Here is a 15,841-nt window from a genome sequence, read left to right on the forward strand (position 1 = left end):
TCACCCCTAAAGTCGTAAACGAAGCTCAATTCACGTTGACGGCATTGAGCTTCGTTTACTAACTTAGGGGAGCTGGGGAGCATCAAAAATAATGATTTGTTTTCAGGATAAAACGTACGTTTTATTTCTCTCTGATTTCTCTCTACGTTTTTTTTTTCTCTCTGAGTTTGGATCGATTAATCGACGTAAATTATTCGTTCGCTTCGATTATTGCCCACAATCCAATCGACGAAAAAATCATCGACCTAACACCAACCGTAACGCTGGAGCCTATTCGGTACGATGTTGACATCTGGATACGCCATTAGTTTGTATGAGGGAACCTTTTCTCTATCAGATTAGTCGGCCCGAAGGCAGTTTTAGAATGGTAGAATTTGTATGAAAATTGTTTCTTGGCTTTATTTATCTACTTGAGGTACGTTTTCCTGACCTTAGTTTAAATTATTTTCTATAAATTTTCAGATATTTTCAGATATTCTCACAAAAACTTACCTTCATAATATAAAATTATCTTTAGGCATAATTTTTGTATGACGTTTTTTCATCACTTGCATGCAATAGTGATTTTCATTTACATTGAGTACTAATTTCATTTGAGAAAAATAATGTTCATCCATAATTTTTATTTTGAAAGTGTGTTTATTCCTTTTGAAAATCCATACTGTCATGCCTATTCCCCAAATACGTAACATCGAAAATTCGCTGGTCGAAAATACAGAATGATTAACAAAACGAATCTGCATCACTTTTTCTTCAACGATGAACTGTCATCTCACACCAAAACAACCGGATCATATAACTGGTGAGTATGGAATCTTTTTCTGTTTTTCATTTTATATATTTTTTTCAGACCCATCTCAACAGATTTTTCTCTAGTGGAGTTTGCGGAATAGATAGGTTTTTACTTTATGAATCTGGAACGAACGGATTGCTACCGGTGGCATTCCTGAACGCAATTGGGTCCAACACGGAAGCTAAACTAGTTCATATGCATCCGGACAACGTTGCCCAGAAGCAGGCACAACAAGCAATGAATTTCGATACGGAACAACTGAGCAGATGCATATCAGTGAAAGTTTATTCCGTTCTGAGACATTTCTACCAACGAAGTAAGGACACGAACGGTATTGAATTGAATGATGCTAAGCCAGATCAACAGTGTGGGGAGACTGACGGTGTAGATTCGCCACTGGTGGAAATTAATCACAAACGCAAGATGTGACATTATTAGATTCTCCCAAAGTGGTTTCTTACCAGGTATACTATTAGATAGCAGACATTTTAAAATACTAATTATTTTATTTTATTTCAGCTATGAATACACCCGTTCGGATGATGTGGCTTTTTTGCTTCCATCAACTGGTGAATGAGAAAAATGAATTCCCCCATCACCACAGTGCTTATTTCCACTTCTATTACAGCAGTCAACAGCATCGGCTTTCCCGTAGCAGTATCTTCCAAGCCATGGTGGCTGTTCCAGGGGACAACATCAACAGCAGCAGCATCTGGACCTGACCATCGATAGTGTTTCGAGCAACTTTCCATATCGGAGATCTCGTGCTTCGCGCACATTGAAGAAACCTCCTCAGCCACAAATGTGTGTCAAGGAGAAAAAGGAGCTGGATTCGAATCGTCAATCCAGACAACCCGAATGCACCGATTGCATTATATATCTTGTTTATATTTTATATGCATTTTGTGTTTTTTTTTAATAAAATGATTAAAATCGATCAATGTTTTTCCTTTTCATGTTTCATAACAAACCAATACAAACAAGAGACGATCAGTGTTGGAAGCAGCGTTACATGCAGGTCGACGCCTTGCACATGTTGGCAAAAAAGTGGCGTCAAGTTGTTCGAAGAATGCATATGAAAGGTAGATAAATCGATTGCAAGGTGGCAGCATTTGAAGTCGATTGTTGACATTTCATCGACCCGATCTTGGCAGGCAAAACGGATTGTGGGTGGTTGTGCAGTATTCGTTCGATTAATAGTCGATTTCTGTAGGAAGTATTCGATTAATCGATTAATCGAACGATTATCGGGGATCACTATCTCCGTGAACAAAGGAAAAGAAGAAGAACGAAGGGGAATATTTGCCTGCAGTATAAACAGTGGATCTCGCTAAGGCAAAGGTTCATTCTTCGTAAGGACACCGACTGGACAACCCCGTTGCTGGGCGAGCTGGATGGCGAGAGATCGTGTGCCTTTCTTAAAGCAATTGGGGTGGACGCGACCAAGTTACTCACTCGCTGATGTCTCTGGCATTGCAATCACTGCATCAAATTGATGCTATTGCATTAATGTTTTGAGCTACACAATTGTGTGGGGAATCATCAAGTTAGGCTATCGTCGGCTCATAAAGAAAATAATTGTTCTGGAATTATGGAATTAAGAATTCTGGAATGGTTTCGCATGGCGGTAGCAAAACTCTTTCCACCAAGGCTAACAGCTAAGCTAAAACAGCTTACAGCTAATCTAGACAGGCAATATTAATAGAAAAGGCTGTTGAGAAGAGCGCAAAACGGAGATAAGTGTGTGTATATTTAGATGCTTCAAGCCATCGATATATGGACATTTGTGTGCGTACTTTCGTGCTTCATAACCCGTACGTAAAAATAGTATATCTTCGCTACGCTGAAATCCCATTTGTATCTGCTCCCGTGTGCATTGGTGGTGCAAATTATGCAGCCGTAATGATAAATTTAAACAAGGAGGTGATTTTAACAGAAAGAGTTTATTTCGTTTATTTAGTCACCATGGAAGTAAATGTCGTTCTGGAATTTTGTATGTGATTTGGTTTCGCTCTCCAGTACAAAACTTTCTCCATTAAGGATGACAGCTGCGCTTATCTTGAGCATGAGAAAGAAATGCAACTTTTTGCAAGTATTAACAGAAGCGTTTTTTGAGAATAGCGCAAAATGATGAGAAGTGTTTATATTTCTAGTAGCAAACACTTGTTTGGCGCTTGATTTACGTTGTACGAACGATTCCTAGAGGTGCGATTTCACTGAGGCAATACTAAATAACAGGTAGCAGAGTATTTGATATCATAACTAACATGCCGGGTGTTCGGGTTCGATTTCCGTTCTGGTCGGGGGAATTTTTCGTCAAAGAAATTTCCTCCGACTTGCACTGTGATCACGCGTATTCTAGAGCTTGCCACTCAGAATGCATTCAAGGAGTGTTATTTGGCATAGAAATCTCAACTAAGTACTAATAAAAATGACGTAAGTAATACTACGTTGAGACGGCGAAGTTCCTCTTGGAACGTTAGTGCCATTGAAGAAGAAGAAGATGGTATTTGATACTTGTGAATATTTTTCTTGTCGTTGTTTCCATACGGTGCCAAAGATATATGGATGTAGTTATAAGATGTGGAATAATGGTACTGGTGCAACAAGTATATAATCGACTGCAGCCGAGTCTATGTCAATTGCGAAAAAGGCCACCGGAATAGCGTTCGAGGTAAATTTTCAATGTATTGACACGAAACAAATTGTGACATACGATAGGACTAGCGTATTGTTCTGCGAGGGTGATAATGAATCACCAATGAATTATCAACAACTGATTCTACAATTTAAAATACCATTTGAGGGCGATCAAACCATTCTACTAAACAGTTATTTCTAAAATTTCACAGCATTATAAAATAATATCTGAAGTTATAAACAAGCGACTTGAATAAAATAACAGCGTAGTTCTACGTCAACAATACGGTCGTGTCTTGGACACAACCTCTTATATTTTTTTTTCATTCAATATTGCTATGAATGCTTAGATTTTGCATCACCAGTCACGATTTTCTTCAAAACTGTGAGTTTGGAAATACGAGATGACGGAAATACGATCCATTCAATGTTTTCTGCTGAAATATTTTTATTTCGTGTTTGCACCTCATTTTTAGTCCATTAACGCGTAACGCGTTATCCGCGATTTTCGTTATTCGCAGTGACCTTGCCAGACTTTCACGGTTAATCGGAATTCTACTGTATTTATAATGAAGCTGCTAATTCTTGTGTCGTGTACTGAGGATTATTCCTGATCAGCGTCTCGATTTGATTATCATTAGCAGGACCTTACAATTTCACAATAGTGATAAATAAGAAAATGTCCACTCTTTTCCACGGTGAGGGGGAGGGGGTATAGACTGAGTCCACGTGGACAGGAAGAATTTTCTCGCCGTATTTATCAATAAACGGATTGAGAAGCCTGAAAGTGCTGCCCAGTCAAACGTTCATATATTTTCTCTCATATCATGGATCTTCTTTAGTGAAATCTGTATTATAAAAATATCTCACGTAAATTGTGAATGACCAACTATTTCCTATGATCGAACTTTTATAGTTACGGGGTATTCATAGCCCTCATAGCCAAAACTATAAAAATTAAACGATTCCATAATGGTTGAGATTCCATGATATGCGTAAATGATTTTTATCAAATATAATTTTCTATACGTTTTGTTATATCTCGAGAACAATATATGATGATAACGTCTATATAGTTTTTCATACAGAATTGCGTGTAAAATCATTTTTTCAAAGTATTTTCATTTCATGAATTTCTAGGAATAAATATTAACATTTGCAGGAGATGGTCTATGTATTACTAGTCGTCAACTTAAAACAATTGAGCCAGTGTTCTGATAAATTATAGAATATTTCATGAGGTGATAGAGAATCATATTTGATGAAAAAATCCTACGCATGTAGTAAATTCTCAACTAGGACATTGTTGAATTTTTATTAAGTCTAATTTTATGTCTTAAACTGACTCTAATTTAGAAAGTACGCTCCTTAGAATATTTTTTTTTATCCAGTTCATTTATTTGTAAGGCTCAATCGCATAAGCTTTGCGGAGCCGCTAATTCAAGGTTTGTTTATACAAAGTTTCAACTAATTGCTATGTTTAGTAGGATTCGACCGAATACTCGCGGTTTACTCGAGGTTAGAAGGGCAACATTTTTGTGGGACGGGTCAGGTTAGGGATATGGATATGAGGTATCGTTGTCTCAACCGAGAGTTGCCGCACGCACTGTAGTATTGTGCATAATGACCAGGGATATCATCTGGTGTTCGACTAGCTGTCGAGGGTGGGCGACGGTGAGATGGGGGGACAAGACAAACAAACTAATAACGAAAAAGAAAAACACAAAAGCATTATATACTTATACTAGACCGTTTCACAAACATATAGATCAACTGCATATAGCAGATGTCGCGAGTTCCCAACACGTCTCTAACAGGAACATAGGGTTGTCTTCCTTTGACCTCAAGGGCATTCAAAAGGTACTCTCTGGCTGCGTAATTATCCGTACATTGCCAAACTGCGTGATCGATGTCATCGTAACCGTTTCCACACCGACAGACGTTGCTTTGAACAAGATTTATTCTGTGGAGATGCACATCTAGCGAGTAGTGGTTGGACATAAGTCTACTCATTACACGAATGAAGTCACGACTTAAGTCCAAACCTTTGAACCACGCTCTCGAAGAAACCTTTGGAATAATTGAATATAACCACCGCCCAAGACTTCCAGTGTCCCAATAGGTTTGCCAACTCAAGAGGGAACTCTGACGCAGTAATTGGAAAAATTCATCGTATGAAATCTGTCTATCAAACAATTCGCCTTCCTGGGCACCCACCTTTGCGAGAGTGTCCGCCTTCTCATTGCCAGGAATTGAGCAATGAGAGGGGACCCAAACAAAGGTTAACTTATAAGATCTTTCGATCAGTGCACTCATCTGCTGTCTCACTTTTGTGAGGAAATAAGATGGGTGCCTACTAGTTTTCATCGACTGGAGAGCCTCAAGCGAACTGAGACTATCCGAGAAAATGAAGTAATGGTCTGCAGGCTTGTTGGAGATCATCCCCAATGCGAAGTCGATTGCTGCCAGCTCAGCAACATAAACGGAACAAGGTTCCTGCAGTTTACGGAAGGCGCTCGAATTTTCATTGAAAATACCGAAGCCAGTGGATCCATTGAGGCGAGATCTATCAGTGAAGTATCTTTTCATGCAATTGATTTTCTGGTACTTTCGGTTAAAAATACGGGGAATGAAAGTTGGTCGAAGCTGATCTGAAATCCCAAGTATTGCTTGTTTCATCGACAGATCGTATTCAATTGAGGAACTGCTGATGGTGAAGTGAGCACGGTCTGGAGTAAACGATGGAAGACAAATATCTGATGAAAAATAGTGATGATAAATTCTCATAAACCGAGATTGTATATTTAGATGAACCATTTTATCAAAGTTTTCAATCACAAGTGTGTTCGTGATACCGCATTTCACCAGTATTCTGAGAGAAAGTTCCCAGAATCGGTTCTGTAGAGGAGTTACTCCTGCCAGAACCTCGAGACTCATGTTATGCGTTGAGTGCATACAGCCGAGAGCTATACGCAGACAATGATATTGAATTCGTTCCAATTTTAGAAGGTGACTTTTAGCTGCTGAGAGAAAGCAGAAAGAGCCATACTCCAGAATAGATAGAATAGTTGTTTTATAAAGCGTTATGAGATCTCCCGGATGAGCTCCCCACCACGTGCCGCAAATCGAGCGGAGAAAGTTGACTCTTTTTTGACATTTTTGCTTCAAATACGTAATGTGGGTATTCCAAGTGCATTTTGAATCAAACCAGACACCAAGGTACTTGAAGGTCAATGATTGGGCAATTTTTCTCCCCAAAAGCTTAAGTTGCAATTGGGCTGGGGACCGCTTTCGAGTAAACACTACCAGTTCTGTTTTCTGCGGCGAGAATTCTATCCCTAAGTTCCTTGCCCAAGAAGACAAGTTATCTAGGGAATTTTGCAATGGTCTTTGCAAGTTTTCGGCATGGGGACCTCTGACGGAAACCACACCATCATCTGCAAGTTGTCTTAGCGTGCATTGTTCTGCCAAACAACTGTCAATATCTTTCACATAAAAATTATAAAGAAGGGGGCTGAGACATGAGCCTTGGGGTAGACCCATATAACTATTTCTGGAAGTTGTCAGCTGTCCAAGGGTGAAGTTCATTTGCTTTTCTGACAACAAATTGTACAAGAAGTTATTCAAAATTCCAGGAAGTCCACATCTGTTCAGATTGTCTGACAGAATTTCTATGGAAACTGAATCAAAAGCTCCCTTAATATCCAAGAATACTGAAGCCAGTTGCTCCTTGTGCGCAAAGGCCAGTTGAATATCTGTAGAAAGCAACGCTAGACAATCGTTTGTTCCTTTGCTCTTGCGAAACCCAAATTGTGTACTTGATAGCAAATTATTTGTCTCGATCCATTGTTCGAGTCTTCGAAGGATCATTTTCTCCAGCAATTTTCTAATGCACGAGAGCATAGCAATCGGACGGTATGAGTTATGGTCAGACGCTGGTTTGCCAGGCTTTTGAATGGCTATCACTTTGACCTGTCTCCATTCGGGTGGCACAATATTGTTTTCTAGTAGAGTATTGAATAAGTCTAGCAAGCGTCTTTTCGCGATATCGGGAAGATTTTTTAGAAGAACGAATTTAATCATATCACTTCCGGGTGAAGAGTTGTTCGATGAAAGAAGAGCCATAGAAAATTCCAGCATTGAGAATGGTCTGTCCAGAGGTCCACCGCTCGGAGACGTTTCTCGAAGAATATGTTGGGCTGGAACTGAGTCTGGACAGACCTTTTTAGCGAAATCGAATATCCATCGGTTGGAGTATTCTTCACTCTCGTTGGTAGATGAGCGGTTACGCATGTTGCGAGCTACCCTCCACAAGGTGCGTTTCACGAGAAAGACCTTCGATGAAATTGCGCCAGTAACCGCGTTTTTTTTGCTTTAACTAATTGTTTCAGCTGTATTTCAAGCTTTGAATATTCCTCGAAGTGTGTGGATGTTCCATGTCTGCGAAAAGCTTTGAAAGCATCAGATTTTTTCAAATACAATTTTGTGCATTCATCGTCCCAGTCCCAGTGGCTGGTTTTCTTTTAAATGAAGCACTTGGAACTTTTCTTTTTTGTGCTTCCAGTGAGCTTTTATACAATAAATCGACGAAGAATCGATATTCTTCCAATGGTGGAAGTATATCTATTGATTCGACACCGATTGTTACCGCCGTTGCAAATTTTTGCCAGTCGATGTTCCTTGTTAGATCAAATGGAACTCGAGATGGTTCAGTGGATTGCGGGCTACACTTGATTGATATATTGATTGGCAAGTGATCGCTACCATGGGGATCATTGATGACCTTCCACTGACAATCTAATGATAGCGAGTTTGAGCACAAAGATAGATCGAGTCGGCTTTCCCGAGCCGGAGGTTTTGCAATTCGTGTCACTTCACCAGTGTTCAAGATAGTCAAGTTGAAATCGTCACATAAATCGTAAAAAATAGCCGCCCTAGCGTCATCATAAAGATCGCCCCACCCAGTATCATGGGAGTTCATGTCACCCAAAATTAGAACTGGGGTTGAGAGAATCGAAATTAGATTCCAAAGTTGACTACGGCTAATGGAAGTATTCGGGGGAACGTATACTGAAGCTATGCAGAGTTCTTTATTCTTTGCAGTTATTTGACAAGCGACGATTTCGACGTCTGATAGAGCTGGGAGAGGAATTTTATAGAAAGAGTAGCACTTTTTGATCCCTAAAAGTACTCCTCCATAGGAATCATCTCTATCCAGGCGAATAATATTAAAATCGTGGAAGTTGAGTTCTGTGTCAGAAGAAAGCCATGTTTCGGAAAGAGCGAATAAATCACAATCATAATTTTGAAGTAAAAATTTGAACGAGTCTAGTTTAGGCACTAGACTACGGCAGTTCCATTGTAGCACATTGATCATATCTTCTACTACGTTAGATGAATTATCCATCGAAAGATATGATTGATGCAAGGAGGGGCCATGAAGCAGTCAATTGCTTAAGATAAGACTTTAAAGAAGGAAGCAAGGCAGAAATAAGGCTTCAGAGGGGGTCTTGAATTTTGAACGTGTTTAGTATGAAGTCCACAATGTCCGAAAAAGCTATCAATCCTCGATTAGACGCGAATTTTCTACGAGAAGATCGAGGAGCAGCGTTTTTATTTCTCTCTTCTCTGGGTAATGACGTAAAATCCTTGCTGCAACCAGGAACTGGCTGAGAAGAAGCCTTCGGATTCGTTTTTTTGCTACTATTACCCTTGGAATTAGACAATCTTCCGAGGGTCATTTTAGCTTTCTTACGGTGCACCATTGGTGAAGAGAGCTTTCTTTTTGATGATTCATCCTTTATTGAAGATTCTGGTGCAGCCGAAGTATGACCCTCATCAGAATCAGAATCCGATTCTTGAGATGACAAAACCGAAAATTGGTTTTCATTTTGAGCGGCTGATGCGGTCTTTAGCATTTCAGCATAAGTCCGCTTGGAGCGTCCAGCGATAGAACGCTTCACTTTATCGGAGTGCTGTTTGTACCTTGGGCACTCTTGTAGAGGGTGAGGATTCTCGCCACAGTGAGTACATTTTTCCACTGTTTGAGTGCAAGAATCCTCACTATGTTTATCGCCACATTTGCCGCAACGAAATTTGTTGCCGCAGTGGCTAACCGAGTGTCCCAACTTTTTACATTTGGTACAATTATAAACCCGCGGTACAAACAGGCGCACTGGGAAAAAAACATTTTCTACTTTCACATAGTTTGGGAGAACAGAACCTGCGAAAGTAACTCGAAAAGAGTGCGAGGGCTTATAAACTTTTTTATTTTCTTCCAAAGATGCTGAATGCAGATTTCTAACATCCAGGATCTTTACAAGATCTCCAATCATCGAGTTTTTGAAGGAACCCGACGCTTGTTTTAGTTCATCGACACTCAGACTCGCGTCGGTTACTACGCCTTCTATCTCCACTTCTCGAGAAGGGATGTAGATGTGATACTCCCTGTTAAAAACTTCGTGGTCAACAATCTTGTTGGCCACATCAAAAGTCGGTGCTTCTACACGCAGTTTGTCCGGTCTCTCTTTATGTATCGAGACGCCCTTATAATTACGCAGCAAATCTCTTGAAATATCAAGAGTTCTCAAAGCTTTTTCCTTGGGCCGAAAGAAAACAACCCATGGTGCCTTCGAGGACTGTTGATAATAACGCGTCCGCGCAACATTGGCATCAGCAGATGTCAAAACGGTTGCGCAGACGGTGCGCAACCGCCTATGAAAACGAAAAAAAAAACTCGCACGCACACACACAACTCACACGCACACACTCGCGCAAAAACTCAACTTAAAACTAACATAGACTAAAAACTAACTTAAACTAAAAACTAGCTCAAATCAAAAATCTTCTTGAAAAAAAAAACAATAATTTCGTAAAAAAAAAATTTAATAAATAAAAACTCAATAAAAAAATTTAGTCTGATGAGTTCGAACAACTTGAACAACCCTATTCAAGGAGCTATACAACGCTGCACGCTACGGTATAAGCACAATAGCGAGACGGCAAAAACTATTCTATTGTACTTCTCTGTTTGATGTTTGGTGAAGATACAAATATGACGCTCAATGGAACCAATTCACAGAACACCGGTCCAGCGTCGCTGGAGAGGTGCTGCTTCCTCGCTGTTCCGGATGCGTTGGCACTTAACTTGTCACCAATGGGCGAAAGAAAAAAAAAACAACAACCAAAAATCACTTTGGCGGAGGGGGAAAAAAACTTTCCAGCTTCGATATTGTAGCGGAGGACGGACAATGTGTGTCCGTCTCTTGCAAATAATCGACGAGGAATGGCCTTAGAATAATTATACTGTTCATTTGAAAGATAAGAAAATTTTGCATAGAATGCAATTGTAAAGCTTTCAAATTAATAGAACCCAGAATCAACTTTTAAATGTAAGGAACCAACTTCAAATTTTGTGTTTTTAATTAATTTTCCAAAAATGCATGATAAACTGGAAGCTCTCCAAGCTGGTCAACACCCTTGACACCACACTATTATCCTTCTTGTTATCTTCCACTAATTTAAATGTGTTTACAACATAATTTTATGTAAATATTCTTCAAATGAAAGCATCGTGCGTACTTTTTGAATTTTCAGTTCAGTCATTTTAAGGCAAAAACCGGTCTCAAGGAAAAGTTCAATAATTCGTAGTTACGATTTGATCATCAGCGTGGAAGATTTTTTATGATCCCCTATCTTTTAAAATTTTTCGGATCAGCTATATAATAATATTATTTTAAACAGATATAACAGTTTTCGATATTTCATTCAATTTATGAGAAAGGTTTCTCAATAGTTTGAACATTTATAAAAAAAAGATAGAAGGTTAATAAATTTCTCAAAAAAAATGTTTCAATCGGGCAACATGCTTCAGGGCCATTTTTCGAAAAAATGAACAAAATTTCAATAAAATGGGGTGGATCGGGGCAGCGGAGGATTAATTTGGCGTTGAATTGCTCTCTGGTAAACTGTGACGTTTTGATAAGGATTTAAGTGGAGGAAAACTAAAGAGCAATACAAATAACTTATCGTGCAAGATTAGTAAAAAATTATTGAGTTGTGAGTTTTCTGATGTTTTCTCCCCACGGGTATTTTGGAAGCTATTTAGACACTCAATGCAGGATGGGCAATAAGCAGTTGAAAAATAAAAAATATATATATAGATATTGAAAATATTTTTAATAAGGTATTAGTACCCTTTGAAACTATTGCGGAAAAGGTTTCTAATGCGCTGATGACTAAATGTGAATTGATTGTGTGAATGAACAGACATTTCCTGTGGCGAAATGTCGAAAATGTTTTGAGTAATCTGAAACGCTGTAACTCTTTTATAAAATAATGTATTCGTCAAAGCATCAACTGGACCATGTATTAAATATTTCCAAGATTGCGATGAGTAGATTTGATCATCGATTTGCTGTGCGTTCATTATTTCATGAAATATTCTTAATTCGAAATCAAAGGATAATTTTTCATTCGATAGAGAATACCTCTGTAGTAAATAGTTCTACTGAAACTCTCTATGAATCAAATGGACGCTGAATAATCATGTTGATTGGATTGCTTTTAAGCATATATTCTCAAAATCTAGAGAAACTTTGAAAACAAACTATAAACGCTTCATCTTTTCTTGCAAAGTATTTTATCTACAACACATATACACATCACACACTAGAAATTTGTAGCTTGAAAATGCTGTATTTTTTATCTTAATGTCATCGTATATATCGAAGATACAGGCGTTGCGAAATCTCTGAAAAAATTCGATCTTTTACTCCTCATCCTTTGTCGAGTGAGGATCTTTAGATATCAGTACATGCTTCCTACTTTATTTTTTCTTTTTTGAAATTCTTTTTAAATGATAGAAAAAGAGTCTATGTATATAAAATTGTTCTGTTCGTTTTTGTGCGCTTCAAAAACTCGAGCTCTGATGGAGCTCATATTACAACACAACATACGAGCCACTTCAAAAATTGTTGTTGCTACTGCCAACGCCTCAAGAAGCTTCAAGATTTCCAAATGAAATGAGCACACTTCTGAAATAAATCTGTGAAAGTAAATTAACTTTCTAGCATTGAATATGTATTCTATGTGACAGCAACACAATTCTTTGCATGTGTTCAAAAATCGTGAGCTTAAATTGTGTCTGATAGCGATTTTAAATCTATTTAATTTTATTCGATTGGCTTTGCTCAAGATCAATCCTTGGAATTTTGTAATTTATATTCGGATGCGGATTGTTCAACTGGATATTGCGCGTTTTCGTGTTGACCAACCAGATAGCCTTTATATCTTCGAAGGTAATAGAAAAACAAAGTATTACAAGTATTTAAATTAGAGGCGAATGAACTGCAAAGTTTAAAGCCTTTTAAAAACAAAGAACAAAGAACATACAAGTATTTCAAAGTTAAACTCATATGGAATATTTGCTTTGTTTTACTACTCATTTTTCTGTCATAAAACACCAATGAGCCACGCAAACGTGGCAGGGTCCAGCAAGTAAAATTTGAAACAAAATAAACTTAAATGGAATTAAAATTTAATTCATGCGCAATAAAGTTATTTCTTAAATTATTCTAATAAAATCAAGAGAAATGTCCAAGTGGACAACAGGGGGAGGGGTATGAAAATGTCCACGCTTGTCCACGGAGGGGGAGGGGGGAGTTCAAAATCGTGCTTTTTCTGTCCACGTGGTATGTGGACAGCCCCTTGTTGCTTCTCACTTCCGACAGTTTTTTGGATTTTCGACGGTACTCAATATTTTTTATTTGGGCAGAGCTTTAGTGTGTTGAGGGGGTCTTGTCTTGGAGCAACACTTGCATGTTGTTGTCGGTATACCACTCCATGGCCTCCGCAATGGCAGAATGCGAGATCGGACCCAAACAGCATTATTGACGTAGGACTACGTCTAACCGGAAGATATAGGGGGTGAAATGGAAATCTAGGCACTGAACAAGTAGGAAAAAATGCAAGATTTGGAACGCTTATAACTCGAGCATTTCTAAATAGATCGCAAAGGTTTTTGCATCAATTGATATATCCACGCATCTATCATAACGAATAACATTTCATTTTTTTTGAGATAAATAATTGAATAATTGTGAAATATCAAGCATTGTCAAAATTGCACTATGTGCCCATTTTTGATTGGTCCATTTTGTGCTTCTCAAATCGTACCGACCAAAACGGGCAACCAGAGCAGCAGCGAAATACAACGAAGCACGATTGGAAAGGAAAAAGAAAAAAATTAACGAAACATTGGTCGCAGTCTCACACATGCGTAATTCTCGAGCCAGCCATGTCTGGACATGGTAAAGGAGGAAAAGTGAAGGGAAAGGTAAAATACCGCTCGAACCGTGTTGATCTGGAGTTCCCCGCAAGGGTAGCTAGGCCGAGCACGTTAGTACCAGTGCACCAGTCAACCTAGCCGGCGTTATATAGTTTCGGCCGCCGAAGTGATCGAGTTGGCTGGTAAAGCTGCTCGCGACGATAAAAAAACCGCATTCAGAACAGAACACATCAAGACAACAACAGGCAGTTGCAGCAAGTGGCAAACGCAATCGCAAAACGGCATCAGGTAGCAAAAGAAAAAAGTTTGTTCTTTATACAAACTGCTTTGGTGGCAAATCCAGAACAAGGCGGCATCGAGGGCGTTCGAAATGTTTTTTTTCAAAACCACGAGTACTAAGTTTTCTAAATTGGAACCATTCCATAAAACAAGGCGCTTTTCAGGGCCATTAAACCTTCCAAAAAAGAGTTTAGGAAATACAGTTCAATGCTTTCTAAAACATTATCCTCCATAATAATAAAACACAAATTGATTTTTTCATAATTTGTTTGTCAGGATATGATGAGTATGTAAATTTGGCAGTTGTTCTGAGCTAATTGATTTTCATCAATTCTTAAATTGCTTCTAGATTGAAAGTACAGTAATTTACACTTATCTCGACATTTAGCTAATTGGACGGACCTGTAATGCGACATATTTAGTTGGACATTTTTGTAAACATAGAGTTCGGGGTCCAAATTATGACCCCACTTTGAAAATTGACACTGTACCACTGTCATCGCAAATGTTCAATTACAGGTTAAAATTACCTCCAATCCGATACTGAATGGTGGTAATGCGACGTGCCATTGAATGTAATTTACTGTAAAATATGTCACAAGCTGGATGGGAAGAAATTGTCCAACTGTGAAAGCTGTGGCGAGTGGCAAATGCAATCGCTAAACAGAAAGGTTTAGCCGAACAAGATGGGGATATCGAGTGATAACAAAACAATAAACTCTTTAGATTGAAGATAATTTTGTGATCCTGAAAAGGACCCTTTTTAGCCTGCATGTGAATCCAACGAGCGAACAAATCGTAATGAATGTATTTTTTTGCCATCGCTCCCTTTTAACGCTCATTCGTTCGTCTCGTTGGACTCGCCCCTCTGGCTGAGTCTGCCGATTTGTCTCTATCCTGTGAATGTGTACCGCTAGAGTGTAAAACACGCGGACCCCAAAAAAAATATTTTATTTTCTTTCAAACCGTAAACCCGTGTGGTTGTACGGCATCGGCATCGTGGACGTAATAAAGGAGGACAAGTTAAGGGAAAGGCAAAGTCTCACTCGAACCGTGCAGGTCTCCAGTTCCCTGTTGGTCGCATTCACTGATTGCTCCGCAAGGGTAACTAGGCCGAACGGATTGGTGCCGGAGCACCAGTATACCTAACAGCGATTATAGAGTTTCGGCCGTCGGAGTGCTCGAGTTGGCTTGCAAAGCTGCTCACGACAATCAGAAAACCCGCATCAAGAACAGAGCAGCTTCGGTTCGGCGCTCATCAAGGCAACAATTAGTTTCAGTGAGTGGCAAAGTGTTTCTCAGGCACGTCGCATTAAATGTAATTTACTGAACAACATGTCACAAGCTGGATGGGAAGAAATATTCCAACTGTGAAAGCTGTGGCGAGTGGCAAACGCAATAGCTAAACAGAAAGGTTTAACCGAACAAGATGGGAATATCGAGTGATAACAAAAACACAACACTAAAGATTCTTTTCAGAACCATCAACATATTCATAAAGAGTAAACAGTAAACTAATCCATTTTTCAGATAGATAGGTAGGTATTCACGTAGGAGAAGAAAATAAAACAATATATTTAAAATATTTTACAAACAAAAGTTGTCCCCTTTGTATAGTCCTACATCACTCCGGTTATGTCCCCGACATTACCCACCCGTCTTTTTTTTCTTTCCGAATTCCGAAATTACATGAGGAAGATTCGTTGTGCTTTGCTTTTCAACGGCAAACAAAAGGCACGATACTACTCCCTATATTTTTTTCCGAATGTAGTGTATACAATGTGAAATTGGAATTGAAATTCGGCTAGAATAATAAACATATAACCATGGTATTTTTGTAT

At 38.9% G+C, this 15,841-nt stretch overlaps 1 long non-coding RNA gene across 1 annotated transcript; it reads left to right on the forward strand.

Moving 5' to 3' along the window:
• The first annotated feature begins 846 nt into the window (after positions 1-846).
• LOC129771592 (uncharacterized) lies at positions 847-1,565 on the forward strand. The gene is made up of 3 exons (XR_008742416.1): positions 847-1,257; positions 1,313-1,362; positions 1,422-1,565. It is a non-coding gene; the product is annotated as an uncharacterized LOC129771592 (long non-coding RNA).
• The last annotated feature ends 14,276 nt before the right edge of the window (positions 1,566-15,841 follow it).

Source organism: Toxorhynchites rutilus, chromosome 2, assembly GCF_029784135.1.
Source record: "Toxorhynchites rutilus septentrionalis strain SRP chromosome 2, ASM2978413v1, whole genome shotgun sequence".
NCBI classification, from domain to species: Eukaryota; Metazoa; Arthropoda; class Insecta; order Diptera; family Culicidae; genus Toxorhynchites; species Toxorhynchites rutilus.